The following is a 6,242-nucleotide window of genomic DNA, read 5'->3' as shown; positions in this document are numbered from 1 at the left end:
GCACTTGGGCCATCCTCCACTGCACTCCCTGGCCACAGCAGAGAGCTGGCCTGGAAGAGGGGCAACCGGGACAGAATCCGGCGCCCCGACCGGGACTAGAACCCCGTGTGCCGGCGTCACACGGCGGAGGATTAGTCTATTGAGCCGCGGCACTGGCCCTACTTCATCCTGTTTAAAGCTTCCAACTTCTGAAGCTCTCTTCTTTGACATAATCCATAGTTTTCCAGTTAAAATAAACATTTTTATTAATGAATGGAATTAAAATAAGCACTTGGTGAGCTATTTTCAAGTATCTTAGAGTTCCATAACTTATTTTCTTTCATCTTCACCAAAATAACAATTTAATACATTTTCAAAATTGGCATAATTTACTGTAGCTGTTTTCTAACTCAGAGGATTAGCCTAGTGAGCTGCGGCACTGGCCTGGAAGTAAAGGTTTTTGAAATCTTTGTACAACACTGTGACTACGATCAATAATAATATATCATTTATTTCAAAGTAACTGGGAGTAAATTTCAAATGTCTCGCCATAAAAAATGATAGGCAAGACAATGGATATGTTAGTTTTATCTAAACATGCCACATTGTATCCATATTTCTTTTGTGTGTGTGTGTGTGTGTGTGTGTGAGGCAGAGGTAGACAGTGAGAGAGAGACAGAAGAGAAAGGTCTTCCTTTTTCTGTTGGTTCACCCCCACCAAGTGGCCGCCAGAGCCAGAGTGTTGCGGCTGGCTCGCAGTGCCTATCCGGAGCCAGGAGTCAGGCGCCTCCTCCTGGTCTCCCATGGGGGTGCAGGGCCCAAGGACCTGGGCCATCCTCCACTGCACTCCGGGGCCACAGCAGAGAGTTAGACTGGAAGAGGAGCAACCGGGACAGAATCCAGTGCTCCAACTGGGACTAGAACCCGGGACGCCGGCGCGGCAGGCAAAGGATTAGCCAAGCAAGCCACGGCGCCGGCCTGTATCCATATTTCAAAACATCAACATTGAACCTCATAAATGTTTTTTTAAGATTTTATTTATTTATTTATTTGAGAAATAGAGTTACTGACAGTGTGAGGGAGAGACAGAGAGAAAGGTCTTCTGTCCTTTGGTTCATTCCACAAATGGCTGCAATGGCTGGAGCTGCACCAATCTGAAACCAGGAGCCAGAAGCTTTTTCCTGGTCTCCCACACGGGTGCAGGAGCCCAAGGACTTGGGCCATCTTTTACTGCTTTCCCAGGACACAGCAGAGAGCTGGATCAGAAGAGAGGCAGCCAGGACTAGAAGCAGCACCCATATGGGATGCCGGTGCCGCACCAAGGTGCCAGCCCCCCCATGAGTGTTTACAATTATGATTTTCCAATCAAAATAAAAAAAAACTGATGTAAAGAAAAATGATGAATAAAAAGTCAAAATCAAACAAACATATAGGATATTTAAATTTACCGTAAACACTAATATTGCTTCTCGGCCTTTTGGCTAAGATCAAGTGTACCATTAACTCTAATATATCTATTCTGGTCATATTCCTATGTCAGATACACAAGATCAGATAAATTTTTAATTTAAATTTTGGGTGGGTGTCAGCATTCTGGCTCAGTAGGTTATACCACTGCCTGTGATACCAGCACCCCATATGAGCACAGGTTCCCGTCCTGGCTGCTCCACTTCTGATCCAGCTCCCTTCTAATGCACCTGGGCTATACCTGAGCATAGCCTTGTGATTAGTTTGCTCAGTAGGCAGCAGGCCTTGGAAACCAAGACCCCATCTTTCACTGTTCAGAAACTTAGGCATTACTGAGACAAAAATGGTAAGTGGTAGTTCATTCACTCTGTCAAGACAAATATCTCCAGAGCCTATGAAAATGTGCTTATGTAATAACCCAGACAATCTGATATTTCTAAGTAGATGGGTAGCAGAAAATGGTGGTGACACTCTTGGGATCAGACATGAAAGTAAAGTTCTTTGTAGAAATTGCCACTTCACAAGTGTGGGATTCATGAACTTGGATGCAGTTCCTGGTGGGATTGGAAGAGAGAAATAGCAAGATCATAGAAGAACAGTAGTTTGTAGGGCCACAGTGGTTTGTACCTGGAAAGGTGTGGCTGATCCTGTGCCTGGCTGGGAGACTGCCTGCCTGGCCCATGCAGGAGGTTAGGAGGACATGACACACCATGCCTGCTGGGAAGGACCCTGTGACCTGACTGCTGGCAGGCAGCAGGAACCCCAGGCACATTTCTCCCACTCCCACTTCCTGTTGAAGGGCCTTAAAATTGTCAATCTGGTAAAGAGCTCCCGGGTGTGATCCAGACCTGGAAGGCTATGAATGCTATGTGACCTTCATGCTGATTGGAGAAACATAGCAGCACCAATATCAGCTTTATCCTATAGAATTAGTATTGTCCTGAACTAGCTACAACCCCTCTGCCTGCCCTTTAAAAGCTTATGCTTGATTGTTAATAAATGGACCTGTTCGGGGGGCCGGCACCGTAGCTCACTTGGTTAATCCTCCGCCTGCAGAGCCAGCATCCCATATGGGCGCTGATTCTAGTCCCAGCTGCTTCTCTTCCAGTCCAGCTCTCTGCTGTGGCCCGGGAGGGCAGTGGAGGATGGCCCAAGTGCTTGGGCCCCTGCACTTGCATGGGAGACCAGGAAGAAGGCCCTGACTCCTGGCTTTGGATCAGCGCAGCGCCGGCCTTGGCGGTCATTTGGGGAGTGAATCAATGAAGGAAGACCTTTCTCTCTCTTTCACTGTCTATAACTCTACCTTCAAATAAAAAAAAAGTTAAAAAAAATAAATGGACATGTTCAATGAAGTTTATCTCCAGTGCTTCTTGTCGTAGAATGCCATCGCCCCACCCCCATCCTGACAGTGTGAGTCTCCCAGGAATACCCTGCAGAAAGGCCAAGAGACATAGCCCATGATTGGAACAAAACGCAGTGTTATTTTGTAAGCAAATTAAAAACCCCATTACAAAAACTATGGTTAAATGAAGCCTATTATTCAGACCAGCACTATGGCATAACAAGTAAAACTGCAGCCTGCACTGCTGGTATTCCATATGGGCACTGGTTTGTGTCTGGACTGCTCCTCTTCCAATCTAGATCTCTGTTATGGCCTGGGAAAGCAGCTGAAAATGGCAGGGTGGGTCCCTGCACCCACATGGGAGACCTGGAAGAAGCTCCTGTCTCCTGGCTTCGGATTGGCACAGCTCTGGCCTTTGTGGTCATATAGGGAGTGGACCAGCAGATGGAAGACCTACCTCTCTCTCTCTCCTTACCTCCCTCTCTCTCTCAACTCTGCATTTCAAACAAATAAAGAAATCTTTTTTAAAAAGAAGATTATTATTGTGTCATGTGTGTTACTTACTAGTATTTATTAACTTCTCTGTGTCATATCCAAGATTTGATTGAGGTGAGATCCTTGAAGAGTACTGAGCCTGAAGGCAAGATGTCTCTAAATATGGAGAGAGAATTCTATACAAGTAATCAAAGAAAAATTGCAATGGAGAAATTAAACAGATATGTACGAATTTATTCTGGATTATTATAACATGAAATCCTTATCACAAATTTTTGAGAAATGCTGAGGGAATGTTAAATGTTCTTATCACAAAAATGACACCTATAGGATGACACTGTTGCTTAGTGGGCTGGATCTCCTGCAGTACTGCCATCCCATATGGGCGCCAGTTCGTGTCTGGCCTGCTTGTCTTCTGATCCAGCTCTCTGCTATGGGCTGGGAAAGCAGTAGAAGATTATCCAAGTGCTGGGGCCCCTACCCTTCGTAGGAGACTAGAAGAAGCTCCAGGCTCCTGACTTTGGATCAGCTCAGCTCCAGCTGTTGCCGCCATTTGGGGAGTGAACCAGAAGATGGAAGATGTTTCTCTCTGGTTCTCTGTCTGTAACTTTACTTCTCAAAACAAACAAATAAATAAATAAAATCTTTTTAAAAATGACCTATGTGAGGTAATAGATATGTTAATTAGCTAAATTTTATCACTTCACAGTGTATGCGTACTTGAAATATTATATGTGATAAATGCACACATTTTCATATCAATTTAAAAATTATATTAATTTGAAAATTTAAGAAAGACTGTTGCAATAGAGAAGACCTGAACTCTAGTAAGGCAAAAAGTAACAGTTTGAACCCTTGAGTAAGTTAGTGGAAAAGTCCTGGGGATATAAGAATGGAGATGGTGCGTATGATTAGGTCTTTTGTGTTTGCTAATTCGTTCTCATTGAAGGTAGCCTCCCTCCGTATTAGTAGGGAGGGTCTCTCTCTCCCAGTAGACAGGGTCTCTCTCTTTCTCAATTACATTTCAAAAGCATAGAAGATTTACTTCTCAGAGGGGCAAATGAGGAATTTCTATCTTGCAAATTATCTGAAGTAAATGCTCTATGAAAAGGGAAATCAAGGGCCATAGCTCAGAAGATAGATGGAAAGTTCAGTCAAGCTGAGGTGAAGTTTGAAGCCATCTTGGTTAGAGAAACAGAAGGGCATGGAGGAAGGAGGGAAACACTATTTTTAATATACTGAATATAAATTATATAGATATTTTGTTGCTATATTCCATTTTATAATTTATTTTATTTTAAAACTTAACAGATGTGTAAAACTGTACGTATTTGTAATATATTATGTGATGTTTCAAAATATGTATAAAGTATGCAATCAGAGTAAATATACCAATGTCCTTAAACATTTAACATTTATTTATGGTGAAAATACTCAAAGTCCTCTCTTCTAGTGAGAAAAAATTGAACAGAGAGAGAAATTAAATTTTAGAGAAATTAAATTATTTTACCAGTAAATAAAACAGTCAGGGTGTTTTATTTACAGGGTGGGTCATCTTCAATCTTATTCCTTTAAAAAAACTTCTTTGTTTTCGCATTTAGTACAATATTATACAGTCATCTTTTATTAATGAAAATAATTTTTAATGTTCCTGGGCAGTCTTCCTCTCCCATTTACCTTGCTATATGCTGATTGTGTATCTATGAATATAGGAAAATATGCTTCTATCTACAAAAATCTGCTATCAACATCTGAGGATGTGACAGGGAATTATTTAGAATGTTTTATTTGTTCACCCTACAGTAAAAGGATATGATGACTTCAACTGGAAAAAGTTCTCTGCTAATATCAATATGTGTCTCATTATAAGCTTATTGTAGACTTTCAATGATGATTGCTCACAACAGTGCATGCCACACACTCACAAAATAGCATGGATTTCAAGGAAGAATATTTAATTATACCTACAGGCATGATGGCTAAAATAGGACTGACAGATGCAATTCTTCATTCAAAATCACTCATATTTCCCAGGGCAAATGAAAACAATGCAGTCAACAATAAAATCAATTTCCTACGAGTGCTCTAGAATAAAATGTTAACACATTTTCATTTTGCCTGTCCACAGTTATTTAAATAGAAATAAGATTAGGGAGAAGGGAAAAATATCATAATAATCATATGTCAAATTCAGTTTATATCATAATATCCCCTGATTTGGCAAGAATATCATAACCCAACACAGACTTCTTGCTTAAAATGACTAATGAGGTCTTGAATTGTAAATAGTACAAAACTCTATAATTTCTAAAATATTTTACTTTCACAGAATTTCAGTAACTAAGAAGGATACAGATATTTCACAATATAACTAGTCAAAAGACATTTTCATCTGATTTTAGATAAATGCAACTGGCACACATCATTTGAAAGATTGCCTTTTTTATTTCCAAATTACCTGTTCAATTATTCTATCTCAGTGTTTGTACTTACATAGATTCTTCCTGTACTTGAATTGGAAATTTTCCACTTAAACTGCACTGCTTTAATTAAATGAGTCCCACCTATAATATTCTGTCATACCCTATTCCTGTGTATTTGCTTTTGATGAGGAACATTGGGGTTATAGCCTCTAGTTTTTTTCCAATCTTTGATTTAATAAATTAACAGCTCACATACCATAAGCAAAGGCAACTGCTGACGATCAAGGCCAGGTGAGATGCTGTGTGTACGGTACACAGTGGAGAGAGGAAGCAGAGGGACCAAGAGCCCAGAGAGAAGCACAGAAGCCACAGGAGACTGGCTGTTGAGCCTTTAGTGACACCCAGAGTGAAGATATAATGATGTGAGATTTGTCTCCAAGGTTCAGAGGGCTTCTCACATTCAAGTCCTGTTTGATGTTTCTGTTAAAACATAGGTAGTTGGGCCGGCACCATGGCTCCATAGGCTTATCCTCCGC

The 6,242-nt window shown here is 41.1% G+C and overlaps 1 pseudogene; it reads left to right on the top strand.

Moving 5' to 3' along the window:
- The first annotated feature begins 1,440 nt into the window (after positions 1–1,440).
- On the top strand, positions 1,441–1,617 carry LOC127487189 (U2 spliceosomal RNA; annotated as a pseudogene).
- Positions 1,618–6,242: the final 4,625 nt, after the last annotated feature.

This window comes from Oryctolagus cuniculus, chromosome 9, assembly GCF_051225735.1.
Source record: "Oryctolagus cuniculus isolate XC-2025 breed Fujian yellow rabbit chromosome 9, ASM5122573v1, whole genome shotgun sequence".
Classification (NCBI taxonomy): domain Eukaryota; kingdom Metazoa; phylum Chordata; class Mammalia; order Lagomorpha; family Leporidae; genus Oryctolagus; species Oryctolagus cuniculus.
The sequence above is the reverse complement of the archived record's forward strand: the minus strand, read 5'-3'. Positions and strand labels throughout refer to the sequence as shown.